Here is a 27,323-nt window from a genome sequence, read left to right as displayed (position 1 = left end):
GAGCAGAGGGAGGTGAGATATTTGGCAACCTCTCAGACTAGCTTCACTTCAACCTGTTCCACTCATAAAAGGGCATGTGAAAATCAGCACAAGAGTGGTGTTTTCACGAGCTGGGTCTCCACTCCGGATGATGACAGCCTGTGGCCACACTGACCTGGCTGGTCGAGAAACCCACGCGCTACAGAGCAGATTGCTTCATGTGCAGCATTGCACAGCATGTCAGTGTCGGGTTTACAGATGCTCCATGAAGCTGCTCAGTGCTCCCCAGTCCTTTAACTTATTTGGCTGAGTCCTATAACATCACAGAGAGGCCACCCTTGGACACCCCTGGAGTGAAGGCCACTCTGAAGTGAGGTGGCAGCCCACCATACAACCTTCCCTCCAGTCTGTATTCCCAGCGAAGTTTCCCATCTTGATAATAAGGAATAGCTCCTTAGACTGCTCTGGAACTTTCTAGACACCGGCTCACAGCAGCGCACCCCTTTCCTGACAAAGCCCTGCCTTTATTCTTGCCCTGGATCCTGTTGTCACCACTGCTTCTCCCCTCCCATTGTCATCTTTATCACACGGATGCACTGTGTGTTTGTACCTGTGAAAACCACTGCTCAAATCATGACATTTGTCTAGCTCCAGGCCCCCTTTTTCCTAAAGTCTGCCCTCGGCAGGGAAGACACTGGCTTGATTTACATATTCTTGGTCTCCTTGGGTCCAGGAATAACCAGCCACTATGGAGACTAAGCTACTTCCCATCTAACATCTGTATTCAGGCTCCACAACTTAATAGACACTCCGCTTCTCAAGGTCACAGAGAGGTCACCAAATGCTACAAGGTGCTGCTCCACGATGCCCATCAAAGGACTACCCTCCGAAGAGATCCCGCCCCTCCAGGCTCCGCAGCTCTCCATCACTTGTGTTCTTCCCATTGTCCAAGCTGCTCTCCTCAGCATCCTCTTAGAGTCCTCATCCCTGATTGCATGTTCCCAAGGTTTTAGGAAACCACATGGGAAACTAGCTATTATGCACCCTAAGAAACCTCCACAGCCCAGAGCTGTCTGCTAGGCATCTCAGCATCTGTGAATTCTGTTCCTGGTACCTCTTGTTCTCCCACTCGGCACATTCCAAATGCATCTGAAGCCATCATCTCCCAGGCCTGGTGTTCCTCTTACAAGCTCAACTTTCCAAAACCCTGCTACTCCTGCCTGGCTACTCACACCTAAATCTCATCCCTTGCCAGCCCACCCCACAATCTAAAAAGACCCAGGGAAGGAGGCTCTGGCTTGTTGATCAAGACAATTAATTATTCAGGAGGTCTTATCATAAATAAGCTCTTTGGACATGAAATCCTGGAAAGATGGACCTCACACACCTGCCGCTGCGGGATTAGGTCAGGCAGCCAACGACCCAGCTGGAAGTCTTGGATGCTTTACCCCCAGGAACTCCACAAGGGCCAACCAGACCTGTGAGGACCATGCTACTAACACAGCTACAAAGTCTGCTTGGTCACTGTCTTAGTTACTGTTCTGTTGCTGTGAATAAACAGGACCAAAGCAACTCTTAACAAAAGAAAGCCTTTAATTTGTGGCTTGCTTACAGATTTAGAGGGTTAGTCTATGATCATCATGGTGGGAACCAGACAGGCATGGTGCTGGAGCAATTCAGCTGAGAGTTTTCCATCCTGATTCACAGACAGCGGGGGTGAGAAGAGAGAGAGAGAGGGAGAGAGAGAGGGAGGGAGGGAGGGAGGGAGGGAGAGAGGGAGGGAGGGAGGGAGAGAGAGAGAGAGAGAGAGAGAGAGAGAGAGAGAGAGAGAGAGAGAGAGAGACTGGGCCTGGTGTGGGCTTTTAAATCATGAGAGCCCACTCTCAATGACACACCTCCTACTCCTTCCCAAATGCTCTACCAAGTGATGGCTAAGCAATCAAACATATGAGCCCGTGGAGGTCATTCTCATTCAAACCACTACAGTCACAGACCGCAGCCGGCAGAACCAGACCTTACACCCAACAGGCTTTAGTCTATGCACATGAATCTTTCAGTCAGCACTGACAATTAACCACAACCTCCGTGTGTTGTCCAGAATCCTTTTCCTGATATTCTCTCTCCGATGCTGGAGAGACCCTTGGCTTCTATCTCTCTGGGCATCTGAGTTTAATTCTTCAACAGATCTCTAGAACTTGACTTCAAGCTCCAAGACCCAAACATCCCCAACAGCCTCTATGAGGGCAGGACTATCATGACCAGATAGACACCATGGTCTCAAGCCATTTCAGTGTTAGATCTCAGGGCCATTTCTCTAGTGAACATCTCATTACAACTCCTATCACCACTTCCTGCTTGACAGTTCAAACTCCAATTCCATTCCTTCACCTCCAAATTCTCCTCTTCGGGTTGCGTTGAAATTTCCAGCAAGACATGTTCTGAGTTCACTATATAGTTCAAGGGTCAGGAGGTGGCAGGGCTGGACTGAGTCATCTGTATGTTCAGCCATTAGAATGTCCTCTGCTTTCCTTTACGCCTAGACATTAGCCTTCCTCGCTCGCTTCTGCCTATTATGGTGAATGGCCCTTAGGAGGAGGGGGATCTCCCTCTGCCTCCCTCCACCTCTCTCTTCACATGTACCAAATAAAGCTCTTGTGGCCATCAACAGGGGAATGTCTGCAAGCCAGGAAGATAACCCTCATGAGGGTTGGCACCTCGGTCTTGGTCTTTGTAACCTCTAGACTGTGAGGGGAAAAAATTACATTACACATTATCTAAGCCACGGGGTTCTGCTACAGTATGGTATCAATAGTAAATTAATATGTAATATATGTATCAGCATAACAAAACATCTGAGATAATTAACTTACACATGGCACAGATAGATGGTAGGAAAATAGCTCAGTGGGTTAAAGGCTTGCTGGGTAATGAAGAGGACCTGAGTTCAATCCCCAATAGCCATGTAAAAGCTGAGCTTGGAGGTACATCCTTTGTAACCCCAATACTGAGAGGCAGGAGGAGGGATCCCTGGCCAGCCAGTTGATGGGCTCTAGGTTCAGTGAGAGACCTGGTCTCCAAAGGTGGAGGGTGAGAGGCAGATACTTGATGCTGTCCTTTGGCCTCCTCACATGTCTGTGCACACACGGAGACATGTACATAAACATGTACCAGTGAATGCATACTCATGCAAATACCACACACACACACACACACACACACACACACACACACACAGAGTTTACATAGGCTCACAGTTCTGGAGGTCTTGGTGAGCCACTGACTAGCTCTGCTACCCAGGCCTGCAGTGAGGACAGCACTGCATGGTTAAGGTGTGTAAAGAAGAAAGGCCTCAGGGCCAGAAAGCAAAGGAGGGAAGGGAAGGAGGCCCCACAAAAACTTTCAACAGCTTGTGCCCTGGTGCAGGAGAATTGTCTGCATTCTGTCAATCATGTTTTAAATAAAGGTTGATTGGTCAGGCAAGAAGTATAGGTGGGTCAACCAGACAGGAAGTAGAGGCGGGGCAATGAGAACAGGAGTATTCTGGGAAGCAGGAAGCTCCCTCCACAGTTCTTCCCAGATCACAGAAGAAGCAAGATGTGAGCTTCCCCGCTGAGAAAGGTACTGAGCCATGTGGCTAACATAGATAAAAATAATGGGTTAATATAAGCTACAATAGCTAATAAGTAGACTGAGCTAATGGGCCAATCAGTTTTATATCTTATGGAGACCTCTGTGTGATTTTCTCTGTGATTAACCGCTTGGGGGACCCAGCAGGACAGAAACCCAAACAAGCCCGGATTTCATGTTACAGTATCCAACCATCTAAGGGCTTCCCACATGACCTCTCACAGCTACCACTTCCCAGCAGCAAGAGACCGAGACTTCAACGCATCACATGCTACTCTAGTTGGAGTGGGCTGCTGGATTCTACAACATCTACCCACACACTCTCCATGCTTCCACAGAAGCGGCAGACTTCCTGTCTCCAGATACACTGGGGTCAGTTCCCAGGACAGCATGGTCATGCCAGAACAGTTCAAAGAGAGATTTTCAAGCTTAGGTGAGGGGTCTTTTTTGGGACACTTGCCCAAATCCATTTGTGACCCGAGTAGAGAGACCTATCCCTCAGAGCACAACAGAAAAGAATTTTGGATCCTCTGATCCTCTGTTCCTTGACTATTGGTCTTGGTTTGAGCTAGTTTTGTCCAACTCCAGCATCCAGTGAGGAGCTGTGGCACATTCTGGGGCTCAGTAGGTCTCTTGGTTTATTTTATATCATGCTTACGAGAAAACGGGTTGTGAACCAAGCTAGCTGTGAAATTACCACACCATGAAACTGCTGACCCATTTAATTGGCACATTTTTGTTACTCAAAGTCCACAATTTGCCAAGAATGTGGGGGAAACTGCAGAAGGTCAGAGAGGGGTAACATATAATTAAAGAGCTGTAGAAAGAAAAGGCAAAGATGGGCGAGGCAGGATACTACTCGGAGAGGCGCGGCTTCCCCTTTCAAGCATGGCGAGTTACAAGGATACCAACTCGCTCTTTCCGTTTCCCCGCCTGACCTAGAAGTCGCCAGAGATAAAATTAGAATTAGACAGAAGTTCCTGCTGCAGTCGATGATGACGAGAGGAACAGACTGTCAGGCAGTCATGGCCCTATTAGAGACCAAAGTGGTTTCCACTGACGGTACCACTGCCGGCCAGAGAGGCCTGGAGTACACAGGCTCCGTAGATCTGGTCTTCCTAAAGCTAGAATGTTCCCTTGATGCCGACAATCAAGAATTTTGTTCAGATCATCAGATCCGATTCAGAGGCAGATGATGAGGCAACATTTTAAGCAGTGGAAACTCGTCCTTGTAGAAGGAAGCTGAGAGCCAATTCGATTCCTTTCCCCAAGCACATGGCAGGTGTGCCCACAGCTACTGCAAAGTCAGCTTGCTGCCAAGAAGCCGTGTTTGCTCCCTGCCTGGGGAAGGAAGCTGTTGCAGAAACAGAGCAAATGACCTGCCTGAGATGAGTGATGCCTAGTGAGCGGTAACAGTCAGAGCGCTTCAGACTGCAGCTCTGTCTCACGCCATTCCTGGTCACACTGAGGGATAGACCTCCCGCAATGGCTTCACGCTCTTTCGTGCGCCTTTCGCTGATTGGCTCTCAGCCCCAAGGCTGTTCAGCTGTGTCGTCTTTCACTCTTCTCTCCCATCATGCCAGCCCTGCCCATGACTGTGTCTTCTGAACTCACTCTTCACCAGCCTCTCTCGCTACCAGCTACTTCCAGTCTGTGGTCCCAGCCTTCTCCCCAACCATTTCCGCAGGGGGCGGGGCTGCACCAGTATACCAAGCTCATAAGGTCCCGAAGAAAACCCTCAACGTGCTATCTATCGTAGGTCCTGTCACCCTAAGGAACCAGATCTCACGGAAACAGAACTCGGGCTGTGTTCCCGTCCCAAGCTCTTTGAAACTGAGTTCAGAAGCTATCTGTGCTGCGGTTTTACAGCCTCTAATTCATGGTCCCACCCTGTACTCAGCTCCCCCATGCTCTTGTCATGTAGGCTGTCCCAGACTACATTACACGGCATAGACTTTCTTGTCATCTCTTGAAAGGATATAAAGGTCAGGTATTTTCCTTTTTTCTGAGGCACTTCTCTGAAGTCTCCTTTTCCTCTGCCTCTCCTCCCTCATCATCTTGTCCGTGACAGCTATCTCTATTACTTAAGTTATATTTGAATTTTTTAAAATGTATTCTTTGAGGGTTCTGTGCAATATATTTTAGCTATATATATCCTCTTCTCCCAACTCCTTAAAGATCCCCACACCTATCTTCCCATCCACCTAACTTTTTATTTTTGCTCTCTCTTACAAAAAAAAAAAAAAAAGAAAGAAAGAAAGAAAGAAAAAAAGAAGTCCAGTTTGTGTTGGTCAACTACTCCTGGCCGCAGGGACTGCCATGGAATGTGGTTGATACCAGATACCATTCCATTGAAAAAAAAAAAAAAACCGACATTTTTCTCACCCAACAACTATCTGTAGTGATATTTTGTTTGTATTTCAACAAATAAAGCTTGCCTGAAGATCAGAGTGCGGAACTAAGAGCTAAGCCACTAGAGGTCTGGGAGTGGTGGCACACACCTTTAACCCCAGGACTCCAGAGACAGATAAAATCTCTGCCAGTTCAAGGCAGCCCTAGGCTACACAAGACTGAATCTATCTAAAAGAGAAACAGAACGTGCACAAAGGTGAATCCCAGCACTTGGGATCACACACCTTCAATCCCAGCACAAGGGAGGTGGAGACAGGAGTGATATGGCTGGATGGAGAGAGGAATATAAGGCGGAGGAGACAGGAGCTCATTGCAGTCTGAGGATGTGGACAGCAGAAGTCAGTCTGAGGCAGCAGTCTAGGCAGTCAGCCTGAGGACAGGATGGCCCCTTTGGTCTGAGCACTGGTCGAGGGAGAACTCTAGTGGCTGACCGCTCTGCTTCTCTGATCTTTCAGCTTTCATTCCCTAATATCTGACTCCGGGTTTTTATTGTTAGGAACAATTAAAATTTGTGCTACAGCTATCAGTGCCAATGGCTCCTCTCAGTTAAAGGTGGAACTCCATTTTTTGTTTGCTTGTTTGTTTGTGTTTCTGGGAAAGGGTTTCTCTGTGTAACAGCCCTAGCTGTCTTGGAACTAGCTCTGTAGACCAGGCTGGCCTCGAACTCAGATCCACCTGCCTCGACCTCCTCAGTGCTGGAATTAAAAGCATGTGTCACCACTGCTCAGTGTGGAACTTCACTTTATCTGGCTTAAGCTTGTTGTCCTATTGTGCACGCTGCCACAATCTCTGTGAGTTCATGTCTTCACCCACCCTGTCATGTCTGAACAACACTAATTCCTTGGAGTCGTCCATCACCTCTGGCTCTTACAATCTTTCTTCCTCATCTTCAGCATGGATCCCTATGCCTCGAGGAGAGAGAAAACAGACAGATATCATACTCAGAACCGAGTGTTCTAATGCCTATGCTTCTCTTTACATTGTGGGCTCCCATGCTAATTACCATCTACTGAAAGAAGCTTCTCTCATGAGGGCCGAGTAATGGACTGACTTATGAGTATAGCAATATGGCATTAGGAGGCATTTCATTGCTGTGCTTATTTGGCAGAATAATTGTAATAGGTTTTTCCTTAAGGCCCATGACCTACCTAGCCACAGGTGCATACCCTCATTGATAGTGTCAGGTCTGGGTTCCATCTCATGGAGTAGACCTTAAATCCGGTAAAAGGTAGTTGCTGATTTCCATAACATTCATGCCACTATTGCATCAGGAGGCAATCGTACTAGCTCAGCTGTTATTGTAGCTCTTGGGTCAGAGCTGGATGAGAGCGAGGATTACTTTTCTCCTCCAGTAGCACATGGAGCATCTTCAATCACTGTAAAAGCTAGCCACTGGGGATGAAGCTTCTAGAAACGTGCCAGCTAGATTTCTCTCCAGGTTTTATAACTCAAGTCTGTGCTTCAGCAAAAGGGCCTTGACACTGAGTTCTATAGGGTAACCAATATCATTAGCAATAGCTTGTAATGTTTCGAGGGATCTATGGTTCTCCCTTGATCAGCAACTCAAAAAAAAAAAAAAGAAAGAAAGAAAGAAAGGGTAACCCATTCTAAATATTCTCTCCATTCTCGTTCAATACAGGGCTTTAAGTCTTAGCTAGAGCAACAAGACAAGTGAAGGCAAGCAAGACGATACTTGTTTGCAGATGTCATAATCTTACCCATAGAAGACCCTAAAGATCCAACAGAAAACATGTACAGTTATAAAATACATTCAGCAAAATAGCAGGTTAAGAAACTGACACATAAGTATCTATGGCATTTATAACAAACACTGAGAAAGAAACCATGGAAATGATCCCATTCACAATAGGCTCAAGAAAATCTTGAGATAATTCTAACTAACGAAGTGGAAGGTGTGTATAATAAAAACTTTAAAACATAGAAGCAATTAAGATGGAAAGGCCTCCCATTCTCATGGGCTGGTAGGATTAATACAGCAAAAATGGCCATCCTAGAAAGCAATCTGTAAATTTAAGGCAATTCCTATCAAAATCCTGACATAATTCTTCACAGAAAATGAAAAAAAATCCTTCAAGTTCATATAGAAGCATACACACAAAAAAAGGATGAAAGCAAAAGAAAAAAACCAGGATAACTGGAAAAAACTCCTGAAATCTGAATAATAAAGGAACTTCTGGAGGCATCACCATTCCTGATTTTTAGGTTATACTACAGAGAAATTGTAAAAACAAGCATGGCATTGGCAGAAAAACAGACATACTGATCAATGAGATTGAACTGAAAACACAGACATCAGTAAATACATCTATGGACACCTAGTTTTTGACAAAGAAGCAAAAAAAAAAACACACTGGAGAAAAAAACCAGCATCTTCAGAAAATGCTGATAGTCAAACTGAATAGCAGCATGTACAAGAATGAAAACAGATCCATATCTATCCCTGCATAAAACTTAACTCCAACAAAAGAGACCTGCTACTCTGGATCTGACAGAGAGAAAGTGGGGAACAGGCTTGAACTTAACAGCACAGGAAAGGGCTTCCTCAACAAGACGTGAAAACATGGGCACTAAGACCAACAGAAACTATAAATACATCCAGTCGTGGGACCTCAGGAAACTGAAAAGCTTCTGCACAGCAAATAACACTGCTATTCGAGAATGTCAGGGTCATGTAAGGAAAGGAAAGATCATTCAGAAGGAAGACATGCATTAATAAACATATTAATTAAATATGGAGGCAGAGAGCCACTTCCCAAGTTTGGTTGGTGGCATTTATTTTGAGGGTAACATGACATGGTCCTCATTTTCTTGTCTACTCTCAGTTCTTAGACACATGCCAGCCTGGCTGCATCCTTACTCATGGTCAGCAGTTAAACCCAGCGAATTCCTCTCATGCCTCACAGCTTTGACACGAAATATGGTCTAAGGTCCTTAGCAGGCTAGATCTACCTAGGGCAACCCTCCATCCCTCATCAAATTGATCCAGGACCGAAAACACATTTCTGCCAATGACAGACCACATATATGATAATGGGTACCCTGGATTTGAGAGTGATGCTGGTTAGGGTGTAATGTTCTGTATTGTTTAATCATTACTTTAGAAGGCACACCCATTAATTCAAAAAAATAAAGCTATATATTTTGTCACAGTGATGATAGCAGAAGCTTTGTTCTTGCTGCTTCTGTTGTTCGGCTGGTCTAGATCAAGAGGTCACATAGGCACACAAGAGGTCATGTGGGCACATGCCTGTAATCTCAGCACTGGGAAGGTTGAGATAGAAAGACTGGGAATTGGAAGCCAGTCCAGGACACTCAGTGATATTCTCAATCTCTCTCTCTCTCTCTCTCTCTCTCTCTCTCTCTCTCTCTCTCTCTCTCACACACACACACACACACACACACACACACACACACTTAAAGAAAAATCAAAGGAACAAAAAGAAGTCACATAGAGTGGTTGACCTGCTCCACACTCTATGATGCTCTATGTGGGTCTGTGTGAGCACACTCTAAGATGCTCCATGCAGGTCTGTGTAAGCACACACTCTAAGATACTCCACACGGGTCTGTGTGAGCACACTCTAAGATGCTCCACACGGGTCTATGTGAGCACACTCTAAGATGCACCACACGTGTATGTGTGAGCACACTCTATGATGTCCCCTCAACAGTAGGCCCACCAACACACGTCCCACAGTGTATCCCTATGAATAAGAACTTGTGGCTGTACAGGATGAAATTCTTCCCATTTGTCAGAGTATCACCCACTTAAAGATTCCGTCTCAGCTACAGTCCTGCCCACGTGCAGGGAGGAGGATTGAATAAACATGTCCACATGGAACTGGGTATTCCAACCCATCACAGTTCTGCATGCTACACCAGTATGTTCAGAAGAATTTCAAGAGTACTAGGTATACATCATTATCATTACGTTTTTATCAACTGTCTTTTGCGCATCTCCTGAATAATCATATTTGTTCAAGAACACTAATAATTAATTCATGTACTTCCTCCTCCTTGGAGCATCTTTTCACTCCAGATACGAACCCTCCTCACATGCTCTATTCTTTTAAAAGTACTGTTGAATTCAGATTTCCAACATTTTTACTAAAGCATTGCATTCTTCTATTTAAAATTGAAGTCCTATTTTCTATTCTTGCGCTAGCTTATGTTTGAACTTGTTAGAATGACCTTTGCAAGAATTTGGAGAGCATTCAGGCCCACGCAGAAGATGTGACACAAAGTTCCCAGACTCTTGACCCATGGAAACTCAGAAATGTAGTGTTCTGAGCCACTAGGCTTGTGGAATTCAGACACACAGTAACAAAAATCCAAAGCAGGAAGCTGATAAACTGTATGTGAAAAAGAATCCTGTGAGAATTGGAAGTGAGGGGGTGAGATAAGATGTGGATTGCTTAAAAAAAAAATCTATGAGAATTGCAAAAGAGGGAAGAGAAGGAGAAAGAAGGCAGAGAGGAAGGATTGATCCAGTGTATTTACTATCCACTGTAAAAATTAGTATATTGAAGTACTGTGTCCGTAGTTACATTTATTGAGCTCTGGCTACATGCTGGACACCTGCCATGTGCTTACATTTTAACTCTGCCGTGACTATCCTCAGAGGTATGTGTGATTGCTGTGTCCACGCATGGAAGGAAACGCGAAAACCTAGTCATTAACTTAGTGTCCCTGTTTATTCTAGAAAGCTGTGTGAGGGCACGAGTCCTTAAACCCCAGAATACAGCTTTCCTATATGTGTGTCTAGTAAAGGTGGAAAAGAATAAAGCTTAAAACTCCATTTACAAGACTTGCAAGCAAAGAGGCAAGATGGCCTAGAGCAAGCAGACCAGACAGGAGTGGAGCAAGAACAATTACAAGACAGCCATTCAGCGGTTCTCAACCTGTGGGTTGCGACCCTTGGGAGGGCACTGAACAACCCTTTCACAGGGTTCACCTAAGATCATTAGAAAACACAGATACTTACGTCACAATTTATAAAAGTAGCAAAATTACAGTTACAAAGTAACAGTGAAAATAATCTTTTGGTTGGGGGTCACCACAACATGAGGAAGTGCACTAAAGGGTCACAGCATTAGGAAGGTTGAGAATGGCTGCCTTAAACCGAGGGACAAAAGAAGTTTTATTATTAGATGAAGCAACACATTCCTTTTTTAAGATAGAAGGGATTTAGTAATGTACATGTTCTGCGTGATTCTAATTAAAATATTTAAGAGATAAAATGATCCACGCAATACAAAGTAAATCGGCGAAGTCTCTTGGAAAGAAACCAAACATAATTTCTATTCTAATCTTCATATGAGAGCAAACTCCAGAGGACCCAGAGAAGAAAGCCGAAATGTTCTAGACGAAAACGGGAAAAATTTAAAAACCGTCTTGAAGTCAGCCATACACATAACACAGCCCCAGGGGTCCACAACAGAGAACACTGATGTGTTCAAGCTTTTCAAGTCTGTGGTGTGTCAACACTAGTGTGGGTGACTAAATGTCGCCACCTGTCTCTGTGGAAGGTGCAAGTCTGGGCTCTGATGTGCCAGTGGGTGGAGTGCCTGGTCTCATCCCGGACTTGCGTGGTCATGCCGGATGGAAGCAGGACCACACTGCCACCCCTAAGGCCGTGCACTCTGGTCTCCTCACGCGTGTGTCTGCAGTCCCTAAGCCTGAGTCCCAGAACAGCACTGTGGCACAGACTCAAGCAGAAGCCTGGTGCAAAGTGGAGCTGTCCTCACCGACCTGCGGACCCGGAGGAGAATGAAACACTGAGTTTGGAGGAAATAAATAATGTAACATTATTTATGGCAAGAGGCAAAAAGCAAATTTGTAATTTTAAAAGAATATAAATCCCAAAACAACTTTAATTGGAAAAATAAATTAATAATGGATATAGTAGAAAAGATTGATTTTTTTTCTTAATTTACAAGAGGCTTGTATACATTAACAAGAAGACAAAATAACTCAATAGAAAAATTAGCTGAACTCTAAAAAGAGGCTGTGCATTTTGAGCAGAGAATAAACCTCTAACAACCAGCCTACTTCAACTGCCTCAAAGTTTAAAATGTTAGAACAATGATATAAACAATTTGTACCCATCAGATAAGCAATATTTTGGTGAAGTTTTGGCAAAAAGCAGACGTGTGGACCTACAGAACTTATTGAACAAAGAGAAGTCAAGTTGGTGCCTACTACAGTCTTCAGGTCTGCTTACTAGTGCTCATGGTACTGGGAAGTACTCTGCACTCTGCCAAAGGAGAAAGGTAAACCCCAACTCTGCTATAAACCCTTTGATCTATAAGAGTGACCTGCCTGCAAGATACGTTGGTGCAACAGTAACACAAAGCTTGTGTGAGTATCCAACCAGTATATGATTTGTGTTAAGACTCACTCCATGAGATGGAACCCATACCCATTGCTGTTTGGGTGGTCAAGAACCTGAGACTAGACAGGCTAGGGTCCCAGGGGATAACCAAATATGACTGTTCTGGCTCCTAATGATATTGTCATAGTCACAGATCCATGCTTTGCTCAGCTGTAAAAAGAGAAGGTTTCTCCTGAAACAGATGGGAACAAATACAGAGACCCATAACCAGACAATATGCAGAGCATGAAGAGACCCTGAAACACTCAACGCTAAAAGGGATGTCTCCATCAAATCCCTTCCCTCAGGGCTCAGGGGAACTCTGTAGAAGAGGAGGTGGGAAGGATGTAAGAGAGGCTGGAGGCCATCAAGGAAACAAGGCCTTCTAGACATGACAAGGCTGGCACACATATGAACTCACAGAGACTGTGGCAGCATACACAGAGCCTGCATGGGTCTGCATCGGATGTGATCTTAGAGCTGGAAAAAGAGGCACACGTCCCCATTCCTAACCCAAAGCTATCTCCAGCTGATAAGTGCTTGCAAATGAAAAATGAGTTGTCTCCAAGTGAGTCTCCCTGGAGACAAGAAAAAAAAAACAGTCTTGAGAGTCAGCCCTATGATAGTAATGAAAAAGACGTCTGGATGGAGGGGCATTTGAGGGTTAGGGAGAAATCTGGTGGCAGGGAAACTCCCAGCTAAGACTCCTAGTTGAGAGGGTGCTGGAACTGGCCATCTCCAATACTCAGATGGGTGACTTCCTAATGTCACCAGAAAGCATCCACCCAGTAACTGATCAAAGCAGATGCAGAGATCCACAGCCAAGCACTGGGCTGAGCTCCAGGAGTCCTGATGACACGAGAGGGGGGGGGTATTATATGAGCCAAGGGGGAAGTCACAGACAGCTGACCAAGCTCAGGAACTCTACACTGACACCTAGGGAGCCTTCATGGAACTGACCTAGGCCCTCTGCCCCTGTGCAACAGTTGTGTAGCTTGGTCTCCTTGTGGGGCCCCTAGCAGTGGAATCAGGAGCTGGCTTTTAGAAACCATACTAGGTTGCCTTGCCCAGCCTTAATGCAGGGGAAGGAGCTTGGTCCTGCCTCAACCTGATGCATCATGTTTTGCTGATGCCCACGGGAGGCCTGCCCCTTTCTGAACCGACAGCTTCAGTTCCTGCTGTAACTCCAGTTGTTTGGTTTTGTTTGTTTGTTGAGACAGGGTTTCTCTGCAGCTTTGGAGTCTGTCCTGGATCTCGCTCTTGTAGACCAGGCTGGCCTTGAACTCACAGAGATCTGCCTGCCTCTGCCTCCTAAGTGCTGGGATTAAAGGTGTGCACTACCAACGCCTGGCTCCCATAATGCTTCTTCTAAAAGTCGCTGGTCCTAGGGCTGAGGCAATGGCTTAGTTGGTAGAATGTTTGCCACACAAGGATCAGGACTTGAGTTCAGATCCCCAGCACTCACATACATACTCACGAACCACACACAAACATACATACACATTCACCACACACATGCATACAATAATTGCTGGCGTTAGTCAAAGGATTAAATTTGAGAACTAGAAATAACTCCGTAGCTTAGCAAGAGGGGAATGCTGCTATTTGCTGCATCCCTCCCCATTGCTACCACAAAATCATGGTTTGGAAATATAGTTAATGCCCCCAAGACATGTTCACACTTGGTGAAAGGCAAAGAAAAGCCAAAGATAAGAGGTTGGGACGGTGGCTCACTTTCCTGCTAAGTGAGTCTGTCCATATGGACACCAACATGCAAACAGGTGGAGAAGCCAGGGCTGTGTCTCAAACCCGTCCTCGCTACCTCTGGACAGTGTGCTTGGCTTCCTCTTTTCTCTTTTGTAGTTCTGGTTTACATATAATAAAAAAGGACATTATTAAAACCAAAGTCAATGGTAGCTGGTTCTATCTTCCAAGGTGGATGAAAACTTATGTCAGTGACAGGAGGGGGGGATAAAAGAAAAAAACAACCTAAAAACTACATCCAAGTCTTTCTGTAAATGTAGGAGAAGGTGGCAGTCAGAGCCAGATAGCAAAAGCCCTTGACTGCCACTCAGACAGGGCTGGTTTCCACATAAAGAGGCAGGGAACTAGATCATCAGTATGTGGTGACAAGGGGTCAGGCTGACCAAATAGGTGTGTGGCAGGATGGGAAGACCTGAATGGCCTGGTATGGAGCCAGCTGGGTGGCCATGAACACCCTATAAGCCCAGTGTCAGATGGGAAGCTCAAAGTGGATCCATTATCCTGCTCAGGAAAGAATGTTACATAAACTGCAGAGCACTTGAATTCTCTCATTTTAGAAGCCTCTTTCTTCACACAACAATAAAAACAATGTATTTGTTGATACAGAACATTAATTCCATTAAAATCACATTATGTATAATGAAAAGCAACCAGACTATAATTACAAGAGCAGGCTCACCGACCCACATCAACTTTTAATTCCACTGGAGTAACAGCAGGAACTGAAGCTGTCTGGAGCAAAGAATGCTGCTTCATTTCCAAATGACCGATGAGGGTTCACTGTGCTGAAGCTAGGAACTTCACACTGTATGTGCCTACTTCAAAGGCAGGCCTGCTCCCTGAGGCTACCTTTGCCTGGATTTTTAACACAGGCAGACGCTGAGGTTTTATATCTAGGTGAAGAACCAAAACTCCTCCATCTTGTCCTCCGCCTCCATCTTGTGTCTTGTGTACGCTATTTCCCATTAAGCATTCCAGTCCTCTGAAATGGCTAGGGGCAAAAGTAACAGGGAAGTCATCTGGAAAGTACAGATAACCACAGAATTTCCTTAGCCAATAAGAACACTCGACAAGCAACAGGTAAAGTTCAAAATAAAATTTCTGAAAAGTCCCTAGATACGAGCCAATCAGGATTGAACCCGTCACCCCACAACCTGCTAACGTAACTTTTCTGGGTTTTGCCTTTAAATAAAGCTTTCTAGAAGGGCGGGGTACCTCCTCTTGCTGCTGCTGCACTGATGAGGTCCCTGCCGGTTTATAATGTGCATACAATAAATCTTGTTTTTGCATTTCAGTGAGTCGGTCTCCCTGGTGGCCTTTTGGGGTCCCTACGGACTGGGTATAACACTAGGCACAAAGCATGCGCCCTTCTGGGAATTCTTCCCCTGGGGTAAGGTGACCAGGGACTAGATTCTCCAGTTCTCACAGTGGCCCCAGAAACTTGGGAGCGTTAACTATGCCACCCAGGCTAGCCTGCTCCCTCCTGACTGCCTTGTATTCTGACATCTGACACTCAGGGCAGAGTAAATTATCATCACATCTGCTGTCCTCTCACCTATGGAGGCTCTGAGAGGAGGCAGAGGGAAGCAGAGGGCAGTGAGGGGGGAGGGGTGCTTGCTAACAGCAAGGAGGCACCTCTGGAGTGATTCTGAGTCCCGTCAATCACTCCCGCCAATCACAACTTATATTGAAATGATACACACTGGTGATGCTTGTGGATACTGGGGTTCAGTGGATGCCTTTGGAGGGGTCCCAAGTCCTCAATCTAGGAATCAGACAAGAGAACTGGTTAAGAAAGAATGCGAGGAACTGAAGTGTACAAAAGACGGGGCCTTCCAAGGACACATCAATGGCTTTGGAGTCCTTTGCAGAGTTCAGGCTTCCTGCATGTCTTTGTACTTGTAGCTCTGCTCACAACTCCAGGCCCCCCATGTCACATTAGCGTCTGAAATCTCCTCCCAGAGTCCAAGCTTTACTTCTTATAATGACACTCTAGACTGTCTCCGAGGGGTACAGGGGCCTCCAGGCAGTCTTCTTCTCTGCCAGCTGTCCTTTCTCTTCTGCTGGTTTTGTAACCTTTTGTGTAAGACTTTCCATGCCTACTCTTCCCTACTCTCCTGCCTCACTGGGACACAGAGGACTCTATTTGGCCCCCAAATGTCACTCACTGCCTATGTCTACCTGAAAGCTAGGCACTTTTAGGCCCAATACAGAGTGGGGAGGACCGAACAATTTATGCCAGGCTAGTGACATGAAGGGTACCTTCGCTGCCAACCAAGGTACTAGCACCCTGTGGTGGCTGTTTCCCTTCCCAATCCCATTCCCCACCAAGCAATAGGCAGTGGTCGATCTCCGGCAGAACCCCGCATCTCCTCACTCAGCAGTAGCCTTGGGTGGCTGAGTCAGATACCTCCCCCTTCAGTCCCCATCAGCCCCTGTCTCTGGTACCAACTGCTGCCTGGCTCCCATGGCTCCCTCCTCACCCCCCTCCACAGCCTCTCCTCAGCTGACACCCACCCTCTAGCCTGTCTGCTCTGTCCCCCTCCATATAGAGGCATCCTGGGAGAGTTCACACCCCTTGTGCTCCAGCTCCACACTTCAGCCTCCACATAACCTGGCCCAGGGGGATCTGCTGGATGTTTGCCCAGTAGGCCAACTGTATCACTATCTGCCCACACCCCACTCCCATGATCAACGTTTCCTCAGCCTCCTCTACCTCCCACCAGCAAGGCGTGCCTACCAGAACCCCAGCATCTCTTCAGTTCCCCTGCCCGATCCACCCAAACCTCACAAACCAATCCCCTGAGGTGTGCCTTACTAACCACCTCACAGTCGACTTTGCAGGCCACCCTGCAGCCCATGCTTGGCTGTCAGCTCCCACGGGACCACAAGGCCAGTCCTACAGAGGCTGTTCTATTGCACCTCTGTATTCTCTGTGCTGCAGAACAATCCCGTTACAGTGACAATCTAACCACTCGTTCTCCCATTCCCATGACCCTTCCCTTCAGCCTCCAGCACTGAGAGCTAAGGAAACTTCTTTATAAATTACTCAGCCTTGGGCTACTTGTTATACTAACAGAAAGGGAAGGAGCACAGCTTCCCCAAACAGGCGCCTTTTCTCACTACACCACGATCAGGACTTCATACCCTGGCAGTTCACGCTCCTGTTATATTAGAGGCTCAACGGTAGCTCTTCCAGTGAAAGTCTTATTTACTCCCAGAGTCGCCTGCTGTTAGTCTCTGAGCGCCTGGAACCACAAAGAAGTGGCAGTAAAACCATATGAGCAGAGTGCCCAAGAGAAGCTCAGAGGAACGGGAGTCTGACTTTGTCGTTCTGATCTGAGTCACTTTTATCACCGTCTGAGGAGTTAGGCGGCTCTCCAGAAAGACTGCCACTTACAACCATGGCTGTACTGTTTACAACTCTCTAAACATGACACTTCCTGAAAGCTGAGGGCCCCCGCTCCTGCTGGCAGCAGTGGGACCCACATTTTCGCAGCTGAAAAGCAGTCCAGTTTTTATTTCATCATTCCGTGCTGACGATGTGAAGAAGAGAATACCACTCATAACAGCCATGAGCAATGATAATTAAAAGCATTTAGGATATCCTTTAAAATTCCACTACTATACTTTACCGCAGCTAATAGCTTTGTTCTTTTTCATCTGCCAGTATCCATGGTGAGCTTTCCCACAGACCTGAGACCTCCCATACACATACACACATACACACATACACACCATGTCTAGCATTCATGGTGGGTTCTCCCATGGACCCGAGACATACACATACGCACACACACACATACACACACACCAGGTCCAGTATTCATGGTGGGCTCTCCCATGGACCCGAGACATACACATACGCACACACACACACACACACACACATACACACACACCATGTTCACTATTCATGGTGAGCTCTGCCACAGACTTGAGACCCCCCACATACACACGCAATGTCCAGTATTCATGGTGAGCTCTCCTGTAGACCTGAGATACCCCCCCCACTTCCCCCACACACACCACATCCAGTATTCATGGTGACCTCTCCTACAGACCTGAGACCCCTCTCACACACACACCATGTCCAGTATTCATGGTGAGTTCTCCCACGAACCTGAGACATCTACTCACACACCATGTTGGAGCAGACAGCACATTTTCTGGGCACATCCCCCCATCTCCTTGAATTCCTCTTACCTTCTCTCCTGGACTAAAGCATTTTTTAAACCATTGACTTCTTGTTTCTTGACTGTTTGCTTTCAGACAGGTTCTCACTATGTAGCCCAGGCTGGCCTAGAACTCACGACCTGCCTCCCAAGCATTAGGATGCATGCTGACACACGCTCTGTGCTTCTACTTCTGCTATTTGTTAACTCCTTGGGACTATATTCTCCAAAACCTTCCAGAGAAAGAAGCCATGGGAAGTTAAATTTTGAGGCTCTGCATCTCAAATGGAGACACAGACAGGTAGGAAATCGTGACCAGAGTGTTCAGACCTCCACTGTGGTCGGAAGTTTTAGGTTTTAATTAAGTGAAATATGGGCACTTGTGACCTCTGTATTTTTATAAGTTGTGTATATGTGAGTACACGCTTGTGTGTGCCATGGTGGTGGTCTGTGTGCGTGTGTGCGTGTGTGTGTGTGTGTGTGTGTGGCTGTGGATATATGTAATGTCTGTGCAAGTGTGAATATCTGTGTATTTAATTACGTGAATGTCTCTCTGTGTGTATGTGTGTGAGTATGAATGTGGGGGGGGGTGAGCATGTGTGTGTGACTACTGTGCGTGTATGACAGAAAGAGAGAGACAGACAGACAGAGAGACAGACAAACAGAGAAATATTTAGGAGCTGGTTCTCCTTCAAAAATAGGCTCTGGATGGCACATAGGTTGTCAGGTTTATGCATCAAATGTTTTGACCTGCTGAGCAGTGAGCCATCTCTCATTGTCTTCTGTTTGTTTTTTAAAATGCAGTCTCAGTATGTTGGCTAAGTTAGTCCTGACCTACTGAGTTCAAGTGACTATCTGACGTTTGGCTCTGAGAACTACAGTGTCACATACATCTGTCACAGTATCCCAGTGCCCTCATCTGTGGACAGCCAATAGTTCCCGCAGCATTTATGCCCTCACTTGCTCCCACAAGTAACACCCTCCACCACTTAGCAAGTTCAGCTGTGCTTTAGGGCTGTGGATCATCTTTCCTAGGAGACAGGTCCAGTCTTCACTTCTATAGCTTCAAGATGAGTCTGGGTCACCCAACTTCAGCAATCTCTTGAGTTTGGACCAACAGTTCTTTCATTAAACCCCTCTCCCTCCTCAAAAAGTCCTGTTAATCTTTTTAAAAAATTTTAAAGATGTATTTACTTTATTTTATGTGAGTGTTGTGTCTGCAATGTTTATGTGAGCATGGTATCTGCAACATTTGTATCTGCACGATGTGTGTGCAATGACAGTGGGAGTCAGAAGAGAGCGCCAGATCTCTTGGACTTGGAGTTATAGATGGTTGTGAACTACTATGTAGATGCTGAGAACTGAACCCAAGTCCTCTGCAAGAATAACCAGTGCTCTTAACCATGGAGCTATCTCTCCAACCCCTCCCATTAGCATTATTAATGGGATGAATCAAATGAATTTAGAGAAAGAAATGGCTATCCTCACAGTACAGACTATGCCCAGCTCAATCAACTAGCTCACTTATTGAGGTTTATTTAATGTCTTTCAATAGAGTTTTAAATCTGCATACACAGTTTTCTAAATATTTTAAGTACTTTTATTTCTCTCTCTCTCTCTCTCTCTGTGTGTGTGTGTGTGTGTGTGTGTGTGTGTGTGTGTGTGTGTGTGTGTATGTGTGTGCCAGGACATGTGTGGAGGCCAGGTGAGAATTTGTAGATTTCAGTTTGATTTCCACCATGTAGGTTTCTGGGATCAAACTCAGGTTGTCAGGCTTGGCAACAAGCTTTCACCCGCTGGGCCATCTCCTCATTCCCCAACATTTTAATTAGATTTATGTCTAGATATCTTATTTTTGTGCCATTGAAAAATGACCCATTTTACACTTTTGGTCTGCTTCTAACATAAAAATATACCTAACTGGGTTTTTGATAAATTGATCTTCCAGCTAACCTGCTGATAAACTCCTAACACAAACTTGAAATATTTCAGCATGTCTCATTCCTGATTTTCTTTTCCCTTAAGCATGCGTACACATGTGTATGTAAAGCTGGGTATGCATGTGAGAGCCAAAGGTCAACATTGAGAGCTTCCTCAATCGCTCTCCACTATTTTGATTTTTGGATTTTAGGAAGGTCTCTTACTGAGCCAGGAGACCACTGACTTGGCTAGGCTGGTTGGCCAGGCCAGGGATGTCCCTGCCTCTCCCTCTGTGGTGTGATTACAGGCATAGACCGCCTCATCTGGATTTTTATGCAGCTATCAGGGATGGTAGTCAGTTCCCTATGCTTGCACAGCAAATACTTCTTCCATGAAGCCATCTCTCCAACCCCCCGTTGTTGATTTAAAAGGCAATACTTCATGTTTTTCTACAGTGAATGAAACGGTCTTATTAAGCTACTATTTACTATAATAAATTTTATTATATTTTTCTTGAAATCTTCCCATCATACTGAGCTATCAGTGCCACTGCTAACCTCCCATCTCATCCCCATGCACAATCACATCTCCCTCCCATCTCTGTGGCTGCTCGTATTCTCTTTATTCTTACTCGTCCTGACAATGCTCACCTCATACATGCCGAGTCTCCCCACTGGACCTCTGTTTTCTGCTTCACTAATTTACCTGTGTCTTTTATCTTTAAGGTTTACCCACTGTTCTTCCCAAAGTTAACCTGAGCGCTTATTTCAGTTTTAATCCTTCTTCTTCTTAAGCACTTAAGGCTATAGATTTCCATCCTGACTTCTCGTTTGACTCAAATGAGTGTTCAAATGTTTCCTAACTTTCCAAAGAGTCATCTTTTAGTCACTGACTCATTTTTATTTTAATTATATTACTTTTGGGGATGATAATAGAATTACACCACTTCCCCTTCCCTTTTCTCCCTCCAAATCCTCCCATGTCCTCTCCTGCTCTTTCAAATTCGTGGACTCTGTTCTTCATTAACTGTTGTTACATACATACATGTATATGTACGTATCCCTAAATACATAAATACAACCTGTTCAGTCTACATAATGTCACCTGGATGTGTGTTTTCAGGATTGACAGCTTGGGATTGGATAAACAACTGGCGAGCTCCTCCCTGGGGAGGTTAATTAAGGGAATGTGATCTCTTTATGTTCATTTTTAAAAAAAATTTGAGACTCAATTTATGGATTCTGTACAATCAATTTTTTTAAAAAAATTACATGTTTCATTGAGAATATCTCTACTTTCCATATTTCTGCATATGACAATTATATCAACTGTGCTTGCTCATCTTATAGAACCATCCGTTTGAATTTCTGTCTCAATGATCTATCAATAACATAATACACATCAAAATTTCTCCTTTTGAGTATATTAGCCACGCTTCCGGGCAGGTCCCACGCCCTACTGGGACCTGTAGGTAGATAGTCAACCCCAAACAAACTCAATGGTAATTTCATAGACTTTTTTTTAAATCTCCTATTGCTTTGCCTGAGCATGTTTTTGCCTTTCTGGTCTTTTGTGCATATATTATAGTTTCCAGTTTTGTATTTTTGTGAGTCTGTGTCTGTTTCTTGTGTTTTGTTTGTTTCTTTCTCTTTTTTTAAAAAAAAATCTGGTTTCTTTGGGTTATTTTGTTCGTTTGTTTGCCTGTTTGTTTTCTAAAGACAAAGGAAAAGAAAGGAAATGCAGCTTGGGTGAATGGGGAGTTGGGGAGGATCTGAGAGGAGTTGGCAGAGGGGAAACAGTGATCAGAATATACAGTGTGAAAAAAATTTCAGAGTAATTTCTCCCTTTGACAGAGGATTTAATCCCCAATGTAACTGAGTTTCTTTAACCATTTTGCAGTTATTTTGTTAGACGTATATAAAGTATAAAATTGTAACTGTGTGGTATATGTAGTGAAGTTTGCTTAGGGAAGCATTTTGCCGGATTGTAAAATAACTGTGGGCATTCGGCTGGGAGATGCGCCTGGCTTTTCTACGCCTTTACTTCCTTCCAGTCTCTCCACTATAGCGACAGTGTGTCCATGGGTTTGTGTGTAGCACAAATTCTAACTGGTCTTAATAATAAAAACTCAAAAGTCAACTATCAGGGGGTGAAAGCTGAAGGATCAGAGAAGCAGAGCAGCCAGCAACTAGAGTTCTTACTGCTCCTCAGACTGCGCTGCTCCCCAGGCTGCCCTGCTCCCCAGGCTGCCCTGCTCCCCAGGCTGCCCTGCTCCCCAGGCTGCCCTGCTCCCCAGGCCGCAATGAGTTCCCGTCTCCTCCCGCCTTATATTCCTCTCTCCACCCAGCCATACTGCTCTGTTTCCATCTCCCTGGTGCTGGGATTGAAGGCATGGGATCCCAAGTGCTAGGATGGCCTTTGTGTGAGCTCGGTTTCGCTTTTAGACTGAATCAATCTCGTGCAGCCCAGGGTGGCCTTGAACCAACAGAGATCTGTCTGCCTCTATCTCCAGAGTTCTGAGATTAAAGGTGTGTGCAACCACTCCCTGACTTCTAATGGTTTAGCTCTGAACTCTGATCTTCAGGCAAGCTTTATTTGTTAAATACAAACAAAATATCACTACATTTGTTGCTTTTTTGTTTTCAGTTTTATCTGACAAGTCTAGACAACTGTGCCTGTTCCTTGTTCATTTAGTGAAGTCACTGAAATATTGGGATTTCTTCCCTTTTTTGTTATTTGTGATTTTTTTGGGCTTCTTCTTGTTGCCAAATGAAGCAACAAACCAAATCCCTCCCCCAGTCACCAAAAATTATTTTTCTACATCATTGAGAGTCCCAGGTTCCTAAAGTTCTTGTTCAGATAGCCAACTCCTTTATTTAAGCCTTCTGCCCCTGTTGCCTTTCCCGTCCTGACTCCGTGTCCACGGGTCACACCGGTGAATCTCTCGGTGTCAGCCCAGGCTCTCTTAGCCTCATATTTGCTGATATACCTGGGAGCTATGTCTCCTTGTCTGTGCTCATAGATTTCAACTCACTTCCTTTCTTCCCGGGAATTTATCTGCTAGAGCAAACTGTGTTTCAGATTACTATCTCTCTTACACCACTGCTTGTTTCTCTGGGTTTGTAATTCAAACCAACACCCTGAACGCTACAGCATCCAAGACCCATGCGACTTGAGTTGGCCAATTAACCCTACCCACAATGCACTTCTCCAGAGCCATCTCGCTCTTCCGCCAGACTCTGTACAGCGGTGGCACTGTGCCTCCTCTTCCAAAGATGACGATGACTACCCAGGAGTGTGGGTTAGGAATAGAGAGCACTTGTCTGAGCAGAGTCCAAGGGACAGCTCAGCCGTCGTCTTCATGATGCGTATGCTTTAGACCTCAACTTTACAGAGACACCAGGTCTCCAAGGTGAGGAAGGACCCATCCAAGGACACAGATCTCATAAACCATGACGTCAACATGGAGATGCTCCGTTAGTTCCAAGGAGAGTCAACGCTGGTGTTGCCCAGCTACATACAGAAGTAATTCCAAATGGGAGCGAGTCTACACTAAATCTCCAGGCTCACGAGCAAGAATTTGAGTTTAAAAAGGAGTCTTTGTATGGTCAGGATAGATAAGTAGGTGCATATTACCTTGAAGATATAACCCACAAGTGCTTTCCATATAAATTTTCTCAGACCAAGATTTGATTTTCTCTAATAGCCCAAATCCAAAAGGAACGTTATGAATAGGAGCAAAGACACAGGCATCCATGTTTCTTTAATTGCATTTTCTGTAAAACTCTGTAATTCTATTTTTAATATTTGATTATACCATCGATGGGGCTATATTCCACAAGAGCAATTATGCTTTGCCCCCAAAAAAACCATCAGAATGGAATAATGTGTGGCACACTAAGAGTTGTAAGAATAGAAGCAAATTCAGAACACTTTAGAACATGGATTGAGATCACTTATTCAGAAATTACGGCAAACACGCTCTAAAGACGTGGCTGTTGGATCTCCTCCGAGTGTGAGCTGTGTACTACACAGGCAAGAATGCACAGCGATGATGTAAGTAAGCACATGCCCGAAGCCTCCACACTTATACCTGGATAAGCATACTTATTGCATGCTCCCAGCAACAGCTCTTTCCACATAAGAAGACATTTAATAGAAATATTCTTCCCCAAATCTCTAAAAGTCATAAAGTAGAATCTTTTAAGAAACAGCAAACAGTGACCCAGAGACCGGCCTGATGGATCACCCGAGCAGACGCCACCTCGGGAGCCTGGCATGTCACTGGCATGTGATTTAGTTTTATTGGTTCACCTTGGCTCACCAACCTGCTGACCACAAATAGGCAACTGCAGCATCCAGCGGGATGGAGCCTCGTTGGACCCTGGCTTCTGATAAGCATTCCGGGGTATTACAGCCCTGCCTGTTCACAGCGTGTCTGTGTCTCCAGGAAGAAGAGGAAAAGCTGGAGAAAATACAGAAATCAAGTCCCAGAGGCTTTGACACTGGACCCCAGCAGCAGCCTGGAATCTGGGGTTCTGCAACACAGAACAAGAGGTAGGGGAGACCACAGCAGGGTACAGGGTGGGGCATGGAGTCCAAGTGCAGTCGTTTTCCCACTGGGACAGTTTCCAAATCTAAAGGTTAAGTACTGAAATCTTAGCAAAATCCCACTGAAAAGCAACATGAAGAAAACCGTAGTAATTGGGGCACACGAGACGGTGAAGCTGGGACATAGCAGAGAGGATCCCAGTACACCAGAACCATCCTGCCCCTCACCAGGGCTCCAGTCATCTCTGAAACAACACCAACCTGCCTGGTGGGAGGTGACAGCCACCAGAGAGTCCAGAAAATGAAGCTAGGTGACCAATTTAAAAACAATTCTTTTACTATCATGCCCAACAAAACTGAGAGGATAAACAAGATGATAAAAATAAGAATTTCACAGGAAAATATAATCTCAGAAAAAATAGAAGTAAAACTAAAAAATTTAGTTCCCAACATGAATAATGCAACGTGTGGGTGTAACAAAACAAAAATTATACATAGCAGAAGGCGGTTCTTATAAACTAGAAGACGGGACAATTGAGGCGCAAACCCACACAAAAACATAAAAAGGAAGGAAAGCGTTAGGCTCAGGAGTGCAGTTCTGCAGCCGAGCACAGCACGCTCAGGGCACAGGGCTCCATGCTAAGAGCCCAGCACACTCAGGGCACGGGGCTCCATCCTACGCACTGCCGAGATCAAAGGCTCAGTGAAAAAACCTGTGTGTGAGCTGAGACGAAGTTCCAGAGAGAGAAAGAATAGTTTTTATTTCTGTGCAGCATCATGTCACCATGGCAACACTCTAGCTCATGTCTACAGAGAAAGGGTTTATTTAGCTCATAGTTCTGGGGGTTCTTCTCCATGACCAAGTGGCCCCATTTCTTCGGTTTCTGTTAACATGCCACACTGTGACAGGAATATTCAAGAAATAAACCATTCACCCCATCAGAGAAAAGCAATGAGAAAAAGGGGAAGAGCAGGGTTCCCAGAAGATCCTCTGAGTTAGTACCACATTATGCCAATCCCAAAGTTTCTGTCACTTCCCAGCATACCCTGGGAAACCAAGTGCTAACAATATGGATGCCTGGGGGCATTCAATACCCCACCAGCAGTTACTGTAACAAAACATCTGAGGCAGAGTGGCTCTAGGGAGAAGGGAAGGTTACTTTGCTTATAAATCTAGAGGCACAAGCTCAAGAATCTGGTGATAGCTCTCATGCTGACACTCCCAAGACAGCAGACACATCACGTGACAAGAGGTAGGTAGCTCATGCGTGTTCTGGTTTCTTCCCCTAGTTATGAAGACACCAGCATCTTATCACCTTAGAAACATCGGCTAGCAGTAATGACCTCTTAAAAGCCTCTACAGGCCATAATCAAACTAAATTTGCACACTCTCAGAGCCTCATAGGAGGTTAAAGTTCAACACCCCAAGCCTTGTGGGGTACACTCAAACCACAGCCAAACCAGAGAAACAAAAGATATAAAAGGGTGTCTGGGAATTTCTAAAAACAAACAACAACAAAAACAAACAACAAAATCACAAATTTCTCAAAAAAGTCAGCAAAACCAAGCTGACCAACCACATACAAAGAGAAAACAACAAAACATGAAAAACATCTTAAAAGAAGCAAAGTAATGGAAACACATACACACCTACACATACACACTTGCACACACATATACACCTTCATACACACCTGTACACACACATACATATAACTGTACATACACACCTGAACACATAACACACCTGCATGCACACACACATACACACCAGCACACATATGTGCACATACACACACATACCTTCACACACACACCACCTGCATATATACAACTATACACACATACATACACATTCTTGCACAACACACCAGAACACACATACACCTGCATAAATACCTGTGTGCACACACACGCCTGCACACACATATACACCTGCACACATATACACCTGCATAAATACCTGCACACACATACACACACACCTACACACACATGCCTGCACATACATACCAGCACACACACACACACCTGCACAAACACACCTACATGTACACACCTGCATACACACACCTGCATGCACACTCATAACTTCACACATACATGTACCTGCATACATGCCTGCATACACACAAACACACCTACATGCACACATACATCTGGACACACACATTATACATATACCTGCACACATACATACACCTATATGCAGACTCACACCTTCAAACACACACACGCCTGAGCATACCTGCATACACACAAACACACCACCATGCACAAACACATTATACACACCTGCACATACATGATTGCATGTGCACACATACCTTCAAAGAAGTAACAAAGTCTGACAGACAACTTCTGACAGAAATGATGAGAAAAAAAATTTGTCTTGAAAGAAATCAATCTCCAGCCTAAAATTCTACACCAAGAAAATGTTCTGTTAAAAAAAATAAAAAGCGAAATAAAGACAATTTTAGGCAATCAAAGCAGAATTTGTC

At 45.1% G+C, this 27,323-nt stretch overlaps 1 protein-coding gene across 1 annotated transcript in view; it reads right to left on the bottom strand.

Moving 5' to 3' along the window:
* The window catches only part of Entrep2 (endosomal transmembrane epsin interactor 2), a 409,195-nt gene that overhangs the window by 220,910 nt on the left and 160,962 nt on the right, over positions 1 to 27,323 (bottom strand). The window lies entirely within an intron of this gene.

This window comes from Myodes glareolus, chromosome 24, assembly GCF_982192425.1.
Source record: "Myodes glareolus chromosome 24, mMyoGla1.1, whole genome shotgun sequence".
Lineage (NCBI taxonomy): Eukaryota > Metazoa > Chordata > Mammalia > Rodentia > Cricetidae > Myodes > Myodes glareolus.
The sequence above is the reverse complement of the archived record's forward strand: the minus strand, read 5'-3'. Positions and strand labels throughout refer to the sequence as shown.